Genomic DNA, 18,418 nt, shown 5'->3' on the forward strand with positions numbered 1-18,418 from the left:
TCTGAAGTCATACGCAAAGCATAAACAAAATGCAGGAGAAAAATTAGTGAAACAGGAGTCAAAAGACCAAGGTTCAAGTCTCAGCTCCACTATTCACTGATATGCAAATGCAGGCAAATTCCTTAACTTCTCCAAACCCATTTCCTCTTCTAATGGGGATAATAACAATGCACTACCTACCTAGTAGGGCTGTTATGAGAGAGACACTTATGGATTTACCTAATTCTAGGTAGAAAACATTGATTACTCTAGTTTCTCAATGGATTTCTTACTCATTATTATATCTAATGGGAAGCTCTGGGTTTTGCAGTGGTAGATATGGGGAGAGCTGGCACAGGAGGTCAGCCAGAAACTTGTGGTTAATTGGAAAGGCAGCCCACTACCCTGAGGGCAAAGTGAAGAAAGAATCTCAAAAGGAAAAGTCTGAGGAATGTCATGGCCAAAATCCAGAGCTCCCACATCAAAGAAAAAAAAATACTACAATTATCCAGAAAGAAGTAGGTCAAGTACCAGGAAACCACAATCAAAATCACTCAAGACCTTGTTTCTACTATAAATGAGAGGTGATCTTGGAATAAATATTCCAAAAGACAAAACAGGGGGCAGCTAGGTGGTGCAGTGGATAGAGCACCAGCCCTGGAGTCAGGAGTATCTGAGTTCAAATCCAGTCTCAGACACTTGACACTAGCTGTGTGACCCTGGGCAAGTCACTTAACCCCAATTGCCTCACCCCCCCCAAAAAAAAAAGACAAAACAAATAAATGCATTACCTCTCTAGAATTATGGTTCTTGCATCTGTTTCCACCCAAGGGAATGCTATCCCTCCTTTCCCTTCTGAGGGTACCTATGATGCTATTTGCCTGGGCATGTCTTGTGGGGTATGCTTAAGGTGCAAAACTTCCTCTGCATGACATAACACACAGTTCTAAACCTCAAGTCAGTGATACATGGGTTTAGATCTCATCAATGGATTTGACCCTATTAGCTATGTGACCCTTAATTTCTCTTAGATCCGGTTTTTTCATTGATACAATGGGGCTATGAATACTTGTATTAAGTACCCCATTGTGGCTGTGAGGCTCATTTCTGGTAATAAAGTGCATTGAAAATACTAAATCTCTTCCCCCCCCCCTTCTTCCTGAGCTGTGACTTGTGTCTGTCTGATTGCTCTTCCATTCTCACAGATTCTAATTAAGAGAATCTCATTGTCAGTGTATTAGGGAGAACAGAGAGCCTGAGGTAAGGAATTTCTCCTATGGTTTTCTTTGGGCAGATGCAAATAATTTGAGAATGAACCTTGGATTGTGAGAAAAGGAGGGGCTGGAAAATGTGGAAGAAGCATGAGCCCAGACTTTACTGGTTGAGTTCATGTCTATTAGTATACCTCTAAGGGATTTTTTGCCTTTATTCTTGAAAACACCAACGGGGGAAAGTAAAGCCCTTCATATCAGAAAGGCATAATCTAAAATTAACAGCATGAGGTGGGTATGTCCAGGGTGTTGAAAGAAGAGCATGAAGAATCACAAAGAAAAAGAAAAATAGGCCAAAGTGAAACTTTTCCAAGTTTTGCCAATTGAGATGAAACAATTCCGTTAATGTGTCTTTTAGTTAGGAAAGAGGATAATTGTGAGGAGGAAATTAGATGACATATGTCAAGCAAGTTTCAAACCTTACAATTTGCTATAAATGCTCTTCTTCATTGTTATCAATCATTGTCATTATGTATGGAAAAGACCAAGTAGGTAGGTTTGGCTGAACCATAGAATAGTAGCTAATTGATGTGTAATAAACTTGCAAATGTCAGCTTGATCCAGTTCGAGAATAAATTAGTCAAGTAAGGATGCTTTTGTTTCCTCCTAAGGGCAGTAGGGATCCATTAGATTCCCTTTAGCAGAACATTGTCGTAAGACCTGTTCTTTAGGATTGTCCATTTTGCTATGTATGATAGAAGGGAGTCTTGGGACAGGAAATCCAATTAGTTCACTTATGAACACTAATTTCACTGTTGTCATTTGATGTAGTATTTCTGTTCAATGACCAATGAGTTTTTACATAGTACAATTGCATCACAAAAATGTTGAAATCAGAAGACATAATAAAGCTTCAGCTAAATGAAAAATGACTTAGATATCATCCTCAGAGAAGCAAATAAAGGAAGTTCATGGTATGATGGCTTTAGACTTGGAATGGATCTGAAAGATTTAGTCTCGCCACCTCCTTTCCCACTTTACCATTGATAAAACCACAAACATCTGAAGTGTGATTGAAACCCAGATTTTTCCTGATTCCAAGTTCAATGCTGTTTTCATTGCATGCCCAGAAGAACACATTTTTTATGATATACTTGGCTAGCTCTCTTGACAGTGCCAATGATGGACATATGCAAAGTGACCACCATGATGTTACCTATAGGCTAACATCTGTTACAGAGGATGAAAAACTAGAGACATTTCATGCAGAACAAATGTGACCCGGTCTTCCACCAAGGCATTGTATAGCTCAATACTGGGTGTCTTTCAGTGCTATGATGGACAGAGTTGAGGTTTGTTTGAGAGTAATGAATGACATTGAGTTGTATGCATTGACACCTCAATGAACTCCATGGTCACTCAGTAATTGAGTAACCTATTGAATTAACAAACTTCAATATTTGTTAGTTCTGTGATATAATCAGTCTGCATGTCCTGCCAATGTTATATATCACAACTTTCAATCTCTTCTTATCCTCTGCATCTCTTATTCATGTTCTCACATAAATCCTCCACAGAGGACTTTTCTCTAGATATACCTGCATCATGTACATTCCAAAGGAACAAATATACTACCCATTGGTCATCTCTCCCTTGCTCTTGCTGCATGACCTGTCTGCTTCCTTTCAAAATCAAGCATTTCCTTGGTCATATTTTTCTACTATTTTCCCTGCACAGTTCTTCAGTTGGAGTAATAAAACCATGGGTTTTATGCTATTGACCTTTGGATGACTTTTGATTTTAATTCTTTTGATACTGTGGTATTACGTACTTTCCAGCATTGCCAGAACTCATGTTTAAAAGATTGGCCTTTATTTCAGTGAGAAGCTTTAGATCATTAAAACATGGTGCAATTTTCCAAATGCAGTTCAACTTGCTCTCGTCCTCCTATTCAATTTTTGGCCTAGCTCATTGTGTCTCTGTTCTGTCTCTCCAAGATGGATGTCTTGATAGACCAAATCTTGTGCTTGTCCATCCAACTGCAAATTATAATCTGGACAATCGACATCCATCTTTCACTTGCATTTTTATGTGTCGATAGTTAGGCTGAACTTGTCTGAGTGATTATAAATCTTTTTTAGGAGGCTCTGCAATGTGGGCCTGATGAAATCAGCACAATGTCATCAATAAACAGGAGCATGTGAAGCGCCTTCTCCTCTATAGGGTATCTTTCTCACATTTGTCTGTGTTGGATATCTTCCCTGATAATGCTGAGTACCTTTGGCAGACATATTTCTCCTTGTTTCATGGTTTTCTTGATATAAATAATAAGAGGGTCTTTGATTAAAGTTCTCTTTGTTGTTGAATACTTCAAGAAATTTCATATGATTTAAATATGTATATGGGGTGTCCTTCAAACCAGAGATCCCACTTCTAGGCATATACCCACAAGGAAGACAAAGACAAAAAGATACAATATATACCAAAAATATATATCGTAGCAATTTTCATGGTATCACAAAACAAAGCAATTTAAGAATGTGACTTGACTGGAGAAACAATTAAATCTTACATGGTAACATTTCTTTAAGGTGCCTGTAATAAATATAATGAAATATTTCTGCACTGTAATAAATCACAAAAATGAAGAATTCAGAGAAACATGGGGAAATCTGACACATCAATATTAATTGATTGATTGACTTAATGACACCATTCAAAATGAAGAAAACAGAACCAGGGAAACCATACACAATGAATACAGCAATGTCGATAGGAAGAATGATAAGATAAAATTTTTATGATGATCAAGCTTGGGTCCAAAGAAGAGTTGCGAAAATGTATCCTGTTCCTTTCCTTTCAGAGGTGGGGCGCTATAAATGTGGAATATTATATGTACTATCTGATGCAGTTGATGTGTTAGGTGATTTTTTTTGTAACTTTAAAAAAATACATTCTACCAAATGCATTCACAATACTCCCCTTTTCTCCTTGGTTGCTCTCCCTCTTTCTTTACATTCTCTCTCCTATGCAATCTTCTACCTATTTAGCTTAATTTGTTACAGAATGTGGCTAATTGCCTATAAGTATGTTTGAATAGTTAGGAAAATTAAATCTGTATTGTAGGAGAAGCTGTTATCAGTGAGAGCTCCGTTCCTTAGCGTGCTAATAATTATTTTTGTTTTCATTTTGACCTTTTGCCTTTGATCCACCATCATAGGACCCTTGATGACCAATATGCCCCTCCCAAGAGGTCTCATTCCACTTGGTTGAGGGGATTCTCCAACATTAGGCTGGAGAAAAGAAGACTTGAGGCAAATATGACAGTTGTATTGATCTGGGCAGTCATGTGAATGAAGTGCTAAACATTATTATTGTACTTAGAAGTAGGCCTAGGTTAAATGGGTAAAATGTATAGGTGGGCAGATTTCTGCTCAATGGAAGAAAGGACACCTTAACACGTGGTGGGCTCCCATCCCCATGTCCCAAAGGTAGCAAGTTGTAGTAGTCTAGAGCTAAGAGCTCTGTGAGATCAGTGTACCTGTGGCCAAGTGGGTTCATTCTCCCATTACTACCTTGCTTCTTAACTTGGATTTTCTTTTTTTTTTCTTTTTTCTTTTTGGGGCAATGAGGGTTAAGTGACTTGCCCAGGGTCACACAGCTAGTAAGTGTCAAGTGTCTGAGGCCGAATTTGAACTCAGATCCTCCTGAATCCAAGGCCAGTGCTTTATCCACTGAGCCACCTAGCTGCCTCTTAACTTGGATTTTCAAAAATAAACACCACCATCACCACGATGGATGAACTCTGATCCTTAGCTTTTCATTTAAAGCTCTCCATAATCTGGATCCCATCTACCTTTCCAATCTTATTTAAAGTTACTCCCCTTTCCATGGCCCATGTTCCATTCCCAATGGTCTACTAGCTGTTCTCTATAAACAATATTCAGTCTCCCAACTCTGTGCCTTTGAAGACTAAATGAAATATCTTGCACTTAGTCCTCTCTTTTTAGCCTTTTAGAATCTTCACCTTCCCTCCAAGGACAGCTCAGAGATCCTTAACCTCGTAGTAAATGTAAATGAACCTCCACTACTATTGATAACTGGCCCCAAGAACCGAGAAATCAGAAGTCACAATTCAAGGTAAATCAGAGTCAAGGGGATCAAAGCTGCTTGCTATTTGGGGATACTTTGTCTTAAAATAACAGTATATATAAAGTGCATTGGACCTAGAGATCAGCTGATTCAAGGAGAAGGAAGGGAGAAAGAATGAATGACCTTGTGGGCTAAATTAAGGAACTGGGACATCAGAGCCAGTGAAAGGATTCAGTCACTGGGGTTAATGATGGCAACAGTCTAAGGAGGTTTGCAGCTGAGAATCTCCCTGGAGGGTGGAAGGGGGTAGGGGGAGGAGGCAGCTGCTACCCTGTACTAAGTGACTGCTGGTAGATGCAGCCAGTCCCTCCTGAGGACAATGATCCTGGGTCTGTGGGACTTAAAATAATGGCCTAGGGCTTGCTCAGATTAGCTGAGAAGGGTTGATACAAGGAAGCCAGAAATGGAAGCCTACTCATTCCTAGAGGGATCAGCAAAGGTTGTAAGTTCCCAAGATTCTCGAAAGTCAGAATATAGAAATGAGGTGGCTTGATTTGGAATTCATTTAAAGTGTATTCAACAACCAGAAATTTATCCTACTATGTCAGAGTTCTATGGAAGCAATGGAAGCAACCAACAATTTAGATACCTTTGTAGAAGAGAATATGGAGACTAGGAACCCATTCTTCCGTCAATCAATAAATCATTCAATAAGCAAGCATTTATTAAATACTATATCCCAAGCACTGTATTAGGCCCTGAGAATAGAGACAAAAATCATCCATTCTCTCCCTGAAAGGAGCTAACATTGTACGAGGGGAGGCAAAGTGTGAGTTTTGAAGGAAGTCAAGCATGACAAAGCATAGATTGTTCAAGAGGAAATTGGAGATTCTAATCTCTTGTTGGAGGTATTTCAGAGGCTTAAGGACACAAGTGGCTAAACCAGCAAATATGATTTGAGAGAGGTAATAGATGATGTCCTGGACTTTGAATAGACAGTCCGGGACTAGGTATAAGATCATGAGCAAGTCAGCTGGCCTTTTGGGAGTTATTAGTCTTACTACTTATGTCATAGAATCAAAAGTTAGGACTGGAGATGACTAGAAGTCGTCTGGTGCAATTATTTCACTGTCCAGTTGAGGTCTATAAGGCATAGCCAGAATTCATGAATTGTCCAAGTGTGGGCAGTCATGGTGGAATGAAATGAGTCCTGGCCTAGTAGTTAGGAGAATTGGGTTCTACTCTCTGTACCATAATTAATTATAAATATATTGCACTGATTAGGTGCAGGCACTGTGCTAAGCCATTTGCAATTATTATTTCATTTTATCCAACAACCTTGAGAGGTTGGTAACATCATTCCCATTTTCCAAATCCTCATTTATAAACTTTGGCAGACATAGGTTAAGTCTATAATATCTGCCTCAAAGAGGTTTTGTTTGTTTGTTTTGTTTTGTTTTTGCTGGGCAATGAGGGTTAAGTGACTTGCCCAGGGTCACACAGCTAGTAAGTGTCAAGTGTCTGAGGCCTGATTTGAACTCACATCCTCCTGAATCCAGAGTTGGTGCTTTATCCACTGTGCCACCTAGCTGCCCCCCTCAAAGAGTTTTTATGAAGTCAAATGATGTCCCTTACTCCCACCCAACTTCTCTCCCCGATCCCTTTCAGGGATGTGCTAGAGACAGCCAAAACCCTTTTGGATTTCCAATTGTTAAATTTTCACTGTGAGCCTTTACACCTCTGATATCAGCAAAAAATATAATTCAAATCAAGGCTTGATTTATCACTTATTGATTATCTAGACTTAAGAGAGTGATAGAGGGGCAGCTAGGTGGTGCAGTGGATAGAGCACCAGCCCTGGAGTCAGGAGGACCTGAGTTCAAATCCGGCCTCAGACACTTAACACTTACTAGCTGTGTGACCCTGGGCAAGTCACTTAACCCCACTTGCCTCACCAACCCCCCCCCAAAAAAAAAAACCCCTCCAAAACAAAACAAAAAGAGTGACGATGAAAATGTTAATAGTGAAGATTATAAAAGTGTGTTGTGTGGACATGCCACCTCCCAGAGGTGTTAAATATTTGCCAACACCCCACTGATACCCTTCCACTGGAAGTCTATGAATATTAGAAGCCAGTGCTGGATTACTTCCTCTTTTTTTTTTGTTTTTTTTGGCCTGAGACTCCAAGGTGGTGGCTAGATAGGCTTCTTAACTTTCTGAGCCAGGTGTTCTCTTTTTACTAATACTTGGTATGCTTTAATAAGTGCTTAATGCCCAGAACTGATGCTAAAGCTTCTAATTTATAAGTAACAACTATCTTAGAAACCCCAGCTAATTTTCCCCACACTTGGGACAGAAATAGGGCAACCACATAGTTTTACTCACCGCAGTTTCCCATAAAAGTATTTTACTATTTTCCAGTTACATGTAGAGATAGTTTTCAACATTTGTTTTTATAAGATTTCTACTGTTAAATTTTTTTCCTTCCCTCACCTCACTCCCCCCCCCCCAAGACAGTAAGCAATCTGATACAGGTTATATATGTACAATCACATTAAACATATTTCCACATTCCTCATGCTGTGAAAGAAGAGTCAGAGCAAAAAGGAAAAACAAAAAAAAAATAGAAATAGCATAGTTCAATTTGCATCTAGATCCCATAATTCTTTTTTTCCCCCCTGGATTTGGAGAGCATTTTCCATCATGAGTCCTTTGGAACTATCTTGGATCATTGTATTGCTGAGAAGAGTCAAGTCTATCACAGCTGATCAACACACAATGTTGTTGATACTAGGTACAATGTTCTCCTGGTTCCGCTCATCTCACTCAGCATCAGTTCATGTTGCCACAGTTTCATACACATTTCTGGGAATGGCTTGGTCTCTGGGATGGGAAAGAAGATGTTGGTGGGACTCCATTTCTGGCGATGTGATTAGATGCTAGTTGGAATCTCTCCAGAGTTTCTTATAAATCATGTGGGCAAAGCATTTCCAAAAAACGATCTTGACTGTGTGACTGAGTGGCTGTTTATGCTCTGTTAAAGAACAGGGGTAGGGAAGAACTGCCCCAAAAGGGCAGGCTCTTTTTGCTTGTATAATTTTTAGTAGGTAATGGTTGACTTTAGAGTAGGCATTCTTGGGGCAGCTAGGTGGTACAGTGGATAGAGCACTGACCCTGGATTCAGGAGAACCTGAGTTCAAATCCGGCCTCAGACACTTAACACTAGCTGTGTGACCCTGGGCAAGTCACTTAACCCCAATTGCCTCACTTAAAAAAAAAAATAGAGCAGGCATTCTTAACCTGGAGATACCGGGCTTGGAGTCAGAGACCTCCATTAGATGGAATCCTGCTTCTGTCACTTAGGAATTGTGTGATCCTAGGTGAACCAATTGCATTCTCTAAACCACACATGTGCCCACACCCTGGGGCTACTGCAAATATTGATCAGGGAGTCTGTGAACTTGGATAGAAAACATGCATCTTTATTTTTTTTTTTTAAGTGAGGCAATTGGGGTTAAATGACTTGCCCAGAGTCACACAGCTAGTAAGTGTTAAGTGTCTGAGGCTGGATTTGAACTCAGGTACTCCTGACTCCATGGCTGGTGCTCTATCCACTGCGCCACCTAGCCGCCCCTATTTTTACTAATCTTTAACTGAAATTTAGTATTTCCTCCAACTTCTAATTAGGCTTCATTTGACTGTGGAAGAGAAGAAAGGAAGGAAGCAAGGAAGAAAGGTAAGAAGGAAGGGAATAAACATTTATTAGATGCCTACTATGTGCCAGTTACTGTGCTAAACTCTTCATAAGTATTATCTTATTTTACCCTAACCACAAGGGGTAGGTACTATTATTTTCCCCACTCCACAGTTGGGGAAATGGGGACAGACAGAAGTTAGGTGACTTGCTCAGGGTTAGACAGCTAGTGAATGTCTGAGACTGAATTTGAACTCATGTCTGACTCTAGGCCCAGTGCTCTTATTCACTGGGTGACTTAGCTCCTAGGGATCCATAACACGCACAAATATTAATAACCACTGCTCTAAAGGTTCTTTGTTTCCTTCAGTGTTGCCTGAGATGTTGACGGCTGCATTTTAAAAGGTGCATGACACGAGCCATTGTCCCTGCTCTGGTCTTAATCACTTGTCACCTAGGACAGGACAAGCCTCCCGTCTTCATTAGGCCCCTTCCCCAAGCCCCCAGCTTTCCCCTCCATCCAGGCTCCACACTAGATGGCTATAGCTGCAGGTGGATGACTCCAGCAGAGAAGTTAGGGGGATGGATGGAGGGAGGGACTCAGGGAGGGAAGGAGAGAAGCAGTATTGGTTTTTGAGTGCTCAGCACAGAACCAGGTGCTTGGGAACCACTCGGCATCTTGCCCCTGTTACTAATAATCCTCCCAAAATCACCGAATGGTTTCCAGGCATTAAAGTTATCGTTTGCCATAAACCCCTTGTCTGTTTTCTGGAGAGTTTAATATATCGCAGGAAGTTTCACCCATAAAAGGTGATCGCTGTGCTCCTGTGAGTGTGCCCAGCGTCTATAACTTATGACCTTCATAAATGTGAGTGGGTCTCGCGAGTGAGTCCATCAGTCTTTGGAGTAATTCTGTTTTGTAGTAAAATATTTTACTGTGCCCGCTTCTGTCTGTGTTTGCCTCAGTTGTGAGGGGTAGGGGCCCTCCCTCTTCTGCCTCCTCCCTTCTCAGCTTTCCCTTTTTTGGGTAACAGGCTTCAGGAAAACGCCTAAAGACAAGTGGTACCACCTTTGCTGTTTTGGGGCAGGGGTCAGGCCCAATGCCTGGTTATCGCAAGAGGGCCCCTTGGATTTGGAAAGGCTTCTGGATCAATGCACAGCAGTGTTATTTATGGATGTGACTTCTCAAGGGCCTTTTCCTGGAAATACATGACGTGTTATCCAAAGAAACTGAGCACTTTATTTAGGGAGTGTCCTTCAGGTCTTAGAATAGCGAGGGATAATACAAGGAGGAGAAACAAGGGGAAGAAAGTGTCGTTATGTGTTTGGGGGTGTGGGGAGCAAGCTAGAAGGGAGGAAAACAAGGAAGAAGGAGCTAGGGAGATAAAAAGCAATGAGACATGCAGTGAGACTTAGACAAGAAGAAAATCCCAATGCCAGTTTCCCTGGGGGGTTTACTAAGAATCTAATAAATAGCATCTAATATAATTAGATTATAAACTCCATGAAAGCAGGAACTAAGTCTCATTGATCTTTATGTTTCCCCTGGGACCTGGCACAGAGATCAGTTAAAGCGCATAGTTGGTGCTTGGCACATGTCTGATACATGGAATGGCATTTTAAAGGCATTCAGGAATGAGCGTTAGGATGATCCTGTGTTAGCCAGTGAGGAAGGCAACAGGCAGCGATGGTGGTCTGTAAAAGGGTAACGTGGAGGATAGTTTGACCTCCCTGAACACTCTTCTGGCAGCCTGTGAATTTTGCCATCCTGCCGTGAACTCTCACTGCATGTTCTGCTGCGGGGGCAGGGGGTGGGAAGAAGGGGAGGGATCACACCTTGCTACTTTAAAAAAATTTTTTATTTAATTAATTTATCTATTTATTCATCTATTTATTTGTTTGTTTGTTTATTTATTTTAGTGAGGCAATTGGTGTTAAGTGACTTGCCCAGGGTCACACAGCTAGTAAGTGTTAAGTGTCTGAGGCCAGATTTGAACTCAGGTACTCCTGACTCCAGGGCCGGTGCTTTTTCCACTGTGCCACCTAGCTGCCCCCACACCTTGCTACTTCTTAACAGCATGATTTGGGGAAGTCATTTTGATTCTGGGTTTCAGTTTCCTCATCAGTAAAATTAGAGGGTTGTCCCAGGTGATTTCCAAAATCCCTTCCAGTTCTTTCTTTGGGGGGGGGGGGGTAATGAGGGTTAAGTGACTTGCCCAGGGTCACATAGCTAGTAGGTGCCAAGTGTCTGAGGCTGGATTTGAACTCAGGTCCTCCTGAGTCTAGGGCCTGCCCTTTATCTGCTGTGCCACCTAGCTGTCTGCTCTTGCAGTTCTAATTCTATGATTCTCTTGTAACCAGACATTAATAGAGACCCATGTTCACTAATGGAGAAGAATTTGCTAATGTTTATCTACTGATCCCCTCTAAAACCTAGTTTCTTCCAGTTCTGGGGAAGAGTGAGGAGAATGAAAAGGAGGATAAAGAGGGGGGTACTCATGAGTGAAAGCTCAAAACACACAAGGCAGATGGGAAGAAGCATGAGGAAGCTGGGAAGCCAGGGCTACTGTGGCTGAGGGGAACCCCAGCAGGACTGGCACTGGCAGCAGATAATAGCACCATCATTGTGGGCAAGTCAAAGAGAATCCTGATACCCTAAGACAAGGCAGATATTTGAGTTATACAGAAACCTCATGAAAAAGATGCAGAATTAATAGAACTATATATCGCTGAGAACAGAATTCAAAATCTGTACTTTCCTGTCAAGTCTGTGTCTCTGACTCTGTTACCATCTCTGTTCCTATTTCTCTATCTCTTCCCTCTCCCCTTAGTTGATTTCTCAAGAATGTATATGTTTTCTGTTTCATTCTCCTTTTAAAATCACTTTATCTAAGATAAAATGTAATTGGCTCATCTGGTTTTTCCCCATTATTCCAATGAAGCTAAGGGAAAAGTTACAGTTGATAAAACTGTTATTTTTAAACTTTTTTATATACATACATGCATACATGTTTATATGTATGAATATATGTCTGTGTATATATATGTGTGTATGTGTTATCTATATCTATATAATTTATGAGCTTGGGGGTGTTGTTGTGTGGCGTAAGGGAGGCAGAATAGACATCTCTAGCCCACTCTGCTCCAAGGGAGGCTTTAATTCCTGACGGAAGGTGAAACAGGAGGTGGGATCCAGAATCTCGGTCACTTTGCTCTCCTCGGAGAGAGAGTAGTACTGGGCTAGAGTTATATCTGTCTGCCCCCTTAAATCTCCTTAGTCTAGGGGACATCGTTTTCAGGTTCTAGCTAAATTCCTAATCACTACTTTTTTAAAGGGGAAAGGAGGATGCAGACCTTATATGCAAGGTTTGATTCCCCTCCCACCAAATACCAATTCTGCAATGAAAACATACCGGAAATAACAGACTCATTTATCCAAGTTGATAACAATGCAAATCAGAAAAATTATATTGTCGTCCAGTGGTTTTTCAGTGGTGTCCAACTCTTCATGACCCCATTTGGGGTTTTCTTGACAAAGATACTAGAGAAGTTTGCCATTTCCTTCTCCAACTTATTTTACAGTTAAGGAAACTGAGGCAAACAGGAGTAAGTGACTTGCCCAGGGTCACACAGCTTTTAAGTATCCGAGGTCAGATTTGAACTCAGGTACTCCCAACTCCAGGCCTGACAATCTATCCACTGTACCACCTAGCTGCCTGAAGTGGGATTGGCATTGTCCATCTTCTCTCTCAAACCGGGAAACCAGAAGTACTTAAGCCACTGCAGAGACCAATGAACATAAAGAAGCTTGAAAAAGATGTCATGGAATCCAAATTCTTCCCTCTCCTGCTCTCTTCAACTCCATCATGCCCCTCACATAGATGCAAGGCATGGCTCTCCATGAGTGAAGAGAGAGTCTCATAACAATGTGCTTTGAGATTTGAGTTACATAGAAAAATATAAATAACATAAATGCCTATTTGCCAGAGAGAAATCATCTATTTCTCATTTCTGGGGCCTTCTGAGCTGGGGGCTTAAGCTATACATAAGATAATTATTAATGAACATTGCTTATAGCTTTCCCAAAGAAGAGAAAGAAGAACTGAACATATCCTAGAAATGAAATAAGCAGATAGTTTCTGGTGGTTGAGGTTTGTAAGTGACCCGAACTTTGAGATGATCACAGCAGGTGCCTCCCATTTCCATTGTTCTTCCTATGACTCGTTTGAAAGGAAAACCATTCCCTTGGTGGTGATGCTGTGTGGGTGTTGAGCAGAAAGAAAGCCACATGTAAAGGGAGGAATTGGGAAAGGGTGATAATGTTCCTGAGAGGATGAGACCCAGCCCAGCAGTACTAGCTCGTCCCTTTTGCACACACCAAGCATCCTGTAACCCAGAACCCACTGGACTCTGATAGTAAACAGGATAAAGGAAATTGACTGATCCATGAAATACCCTCACACCGGACATTAGGGTCTAGCTATATTTAAAAGTCCCATTCCTTCCTGTTCATATATCATATTTTCATAAGGACACAAATTACATCATACCAGGATCTTTAATATCTGTGCTGCAGGTTCTCAAGGTTTTATATCAAAGAGTTTCCCTCTGGGGGAAACTGCTTGGGAATTGGGGCTGGGTGACTGTGATTCAGGGGGATTGAAGTGGAAGAAACAAGGAAAGAGTAAGATAGGTTTTTACAGAACTTTGTCTACACCTTGAGGGAAAAAAAAAAGAGTGAACGTGGCATTGAGGACATTACAATGACATTTCCCTCTGTTGGATTATATAGTTCATCCATTGTTAGCTATCTTATCAACCACATTGGAAAGACATTTCAGAGAATGGCTCAGATGGTTTTTAAAAAAATCCTACTGGCAGAACTTAACTTTTTTTTCTTATTTTGTTTTTTTGGCCCAGAAATTCCAAGAAGTCCAAATCCAACAGGAAGGAAATAGACTAGCTTGTATTGGTGATTTGTTTCTTGGTCAAGGCTCACTTTGTTTTTTCTTACTCCCTTTCTTTGGTATTCATCCATCACCTTTTTTGTCCTTTCCCTAATACCAGTGCTTGTTAGCTCATTCGCTCTGTCTCGCGCTCTGTCTCGCGCTCTGTCTCGCGCTCTGTCTCGCGCTCTGTCTCGCGCTCTGTCTCGCGCTCTGTCTCGCGCTCTGTCTCGCGCTCTGTCTTTCTCTCTCTTGCTCTGTCTCTCTCCCTCCTTCCTTCTCTCTCTTTTCTCTGTCTCATTCTTGATCTGTCTCTCCCAATCTCTCTCTCCCCCTCCCCACCCCCTCTCATTCTCCTGTTCCTCTCTTTTCCCATTCCTCTCTCTCCCACTTTCTCTCTCTCTCTCTCTCTCTCTGTATTTCTCTCTCCCCCTTTCTCCCACCTTCCCATCCTCTCTCTTTCCCTGGCAATCTGAATATTTAAGACATCTGAGGTGCTATAGGGGAAAAAAAAAAACTATGACCCCGACTAAAAGGGTGATCTATAGGGAGTTCTGGCTGCAAGCTTTAATTATTGCTAACAAAGTAACATTTTAATAGCTTTAGGTGGAAATTGATGAGCCCTCCTGTGCTCTATAGGCTTTGGGAAGGCATGACATGATGTCTTGTGGAAAAGAGAGAGAAAGGAGGAAAGCAATGGATTTTGAAACATTGACACTAACTACTTTTTTCAAGGGACTTAGGGATCTGTGATGGTACATATATTTATCTTGGCCATTTCCACAGCATTTTGTGAGAATGCAAATTCCATTCTGTCCATTCTAAATCTGTAGAAACTGAGGCATAGAACATGGAAGGAAAATCTGTAGAATCCTCTAGCAAACCACAACACAACATGATAAGGACAGCTAAGTCATAGACCTCTTTGCTTGTTTCCCCCATAGCATCTTGTAAAGTTTGAGGCGTTGGAGTTTAGAGCTTGGTATTTGACTGAGAAAAAGGGGTGTGCTGATAAATGTTTAACAACTGGGTCTCTGAAAAATAACCTGTTCCCATGACACACTTTAAAGTTTAATTATTAATTTATGCTTCAATATAAACATTGTCCCTCACTTTGTCTAGACAATACACAAAACAATAAACCAAGCCTTAAATTACAAAATCTGACAATTTCCAAGGTATAAATTCTCACAATGATAATTAGTAACTAACTCACGAGATGATTTGAGCTGACTCCAGTCCATCTCTGCAACCCTCATCCTAGATGTATCATGGTCATGGTGTGACAATGAAACAAACGAGAGAACAAATGTCCCTTAGCTAGGTGCCCCATTCTGTGCCTTAAGTAATGATGGTAGAATGATGGAAAAGGGGACAAAAAGTGGTAAGACTCCTACAATGTTTAGACCATTTCTAAACATTCACCTAATTGTACTAGTAATAGATAGAATGCTTACCAAATTTGTCAATAATATCAAACTGGGAGGGATAGCAAATATATTGGACAACAGAGGTAACAGCAAAAAAAAAAAAAAAAGATCTTGACAAGTTAGAACTCTGGGCTGAATCTAATTAGATGAAATTTAATGGGAATAAATGTAACAGGAATTGGCTCATGAGAGTCCAGTCCTTGTGAGTGCTTGTAGCAGAACTGACTTGATGCAATACCCAAATTGTATTTTGGAACATGCATAAGAATCTTCTATTTCTTGTCTTTGTGGCTTTTTGATTAGATGTTGAACTGGAAGTGAGCATGCATACCAAAGTCCTTCCTAGCTGCAAGTGAGGAGGCAAAAATTGTTGTATGCGTACAGTGGAGAAGAGTACTCTTGGACTATTCTCTCCACCTGGGTCATCATGAAGTCATGAGTATAAGGCCCTGCTATTGCTTCTGTCCCTGTTGAGTCTATTTTTCTTGATTTAGGTAAAGGAATATTGGAATCAAGTCAACAAACATTTATTAAATGCTCATTATCTGCTAGGTGCTATGCTAGCTAGGAATACATATACAAGCAAGAAGAATGAAAATCCCTGCCCTCAAGGAGCTTACATTCAAACGGGAGAGGACAAGACAGAAAATGGAAAGGGATAGTAGAGAAAGTCTTGCAGAACTAAAAAAGCAGCAGTTTAGAGAATATGGATATGTGGTTGGCCTGGGATTCTTCCTTAAAATGGAGATTCTTAGAAGAATCAACCAATCAAAGGGAGAAATCATAGGAGCAAAAGGGTACTTCCTATGTGAGAAATATTCTAGAGGTGGAGTAAAATTTTCATAGTGACGAGATTTTTCTTATTTAACACGATTTAATATTTGTCACCGGGTGACATGAACTCACCAAGAGCAGTTAGGTATTCTTTGAACAAAGCCTAGAAACCTCCTTTGATGAGACATCTGTTTGGATTAGCCAATAAACTTGGTCATGCCCTCTGGATTTTAAATAAAACCAATTAACTTACTGGAAGAAACAGCGAGGAAAGGAAGAAGCCCATGAGAAGAAATCTCAGAAGAAGAAGAATGTTGTATTTCTCCAAGAAGGGGGAATCCATGACTTTATGAGTCAGTTTATTCTACTTTAGACAGTTCTAATTGTTAGGATTTTTTTTTCTTTTCTTTTCTTTTTTTTTAGTGAGGCAATTGGGGTTAAGTGACCTGCCCAGAGTCACACAGCTAGTAAGTGTTAAGTGTCTGAGGCCAGATCCGAACTCAGGTACTCCTGACTCCAGGGTGGGTGCTCTATCCACTGCGCCACCTAGCTGCCCAGTTGTTAGGATTTTCAACCTGGCTATCAAGTCTAAATTGTCCGTTTTGCAACTTTCCAGTACTGCTCTTGGTTCTACCCCTTGGGATCCAATAGAACGATTCTAATACTTCTTCAGAATAACAGTCTGTTGAACACTCAAAGGCATTTATCATGTCCTCTGTTGGTCTTCTCCTTTTCAGATGAAACATTGCTAGTTTCTTCAAAAACATCTTAATATGACACGTATTTCTGTTAGTCGCTACCAAAAGCTTTGTAACTGGCTAGTGATGCTACAAAAAGCAAAACCAATTCCTGAGCTCAAGGAGCTCGTGTTTTCATTGAGGAGACAAAAAACAAAACAAAACCAAAATCAAAACCAAAATCAGACACACATTCAACACAATAGCTAAGATTTACATAGTGTTTTATGGTTGGCAAGATACTTCACATATTATCTGTCTGTGAAATGGATGTTATTATCTCTATTTTTACAAATGATGAAACTGAGGCTGAATAAATAACTTGCTTAGGGTCACATAACTAAATAAATGTCTGAGGCAGGTGCCTCAAAGTATTTCACTATTTTGGTTGATTTCCTCCGGGCATTCTCCATTTCATTAATGTTCTTCCTAAAAGTCAGTGCTCAAAAAAGAATGCAATACTTCAGGGTGATCTGACCAGGGCACTATCACTTGCTTAGTTCAAAAATTTATGCATCAAGATCACAGTCAATGGTGACTCCTCAGAAAGAACAAAGAAAGAGGAAAAAGAAATGCAAATGTTGATAAATGCTCTGGTCAGGTGGCTCATTGCAACATTCCAGTGTGTGGCTAAATGAGATTAAAGTGAAATTGAGAAACGTTTAATAAAATGCATAGAAATACAATAAAAACATAGATAATATTACATTTTAAAACTAAGCCAATGCATGACCCATTGAGATATTTATGTATGGATAAATGGCCCCATTTCTATTTGAGACCAACAACATTGCTCTAGTATATTCATCCTGTGACATCTATTAAGAAGTCAATTTAATACTTGGGACTTTCTCAAAAAGTAGATTTGGTATTATTTCATCTTCCCTTTAATGTTTCCCCGGAGCCTCCAAGATTCTTAACTTTTTTCCCCTAAAAATTCCAGACATTCCAGTCATGATTTTCAGACTGCACAGCCACTGCTAAAAATGGTAGTAGATACTATGGAAGGAAGGAAAATCGGTAATAAAAAGGCAACCATGTTTGGATTGGGATTTGCAAATTGGAACAGATGAAAGTTCAAATCCATGTAATTCCATGGTGGGGGTGGAGCTACAGGATTTAGTTGCCAAAATTAAAACACTATTTAAATGCTTGTCTTATTAATAATAATAATAGTTATTATGTGATAATCATTATTCTTATTGCCATCATAAAATTTAAAATGTAGTCGTTCACATTCAAAAGGGCCTCACTGATTTTTAGACTGGGGCATAAAGAAGAGGTTGGTATTTCCAACACAGATGAAAGAATGAAGAACAGAGTTCTTACAGGAGATATACTATCTTCTTCATGATGAATTTTAAGACACTAGAAAAGCATCTTGGTGGAAATACCTTGAAACTACTCAGAAGTTAATTACTGAGAAGAATGAGAGAGTTGGAAGGGACCTTAGAGACCAACTACTTCACAGCTGGTTAGTGGCAAAGCCAAGGCTCAGATCTCCTGATTCTTAGACCACTTGATGTTTCTTCTCTTAGCAGTGGAAGAAATAGTT

The sequence above is a fragment of the Dromiciops gliroides genome, chromosome 4 (genome assembly GCF_019393635.1).
Source record: "Dromiciops gliroides isolate mDroGli1 chromosome 4, mDroGli1.pri, whole genome shotgun sequence".
NCBI classification, from domain to species: domain Eukaryota; kingdom Metazoa; phylum Chordata; class Mammalia; order Microbiotheria; family Microbiotheriidae; genus Dromiciops; species Dromiciops gliroides.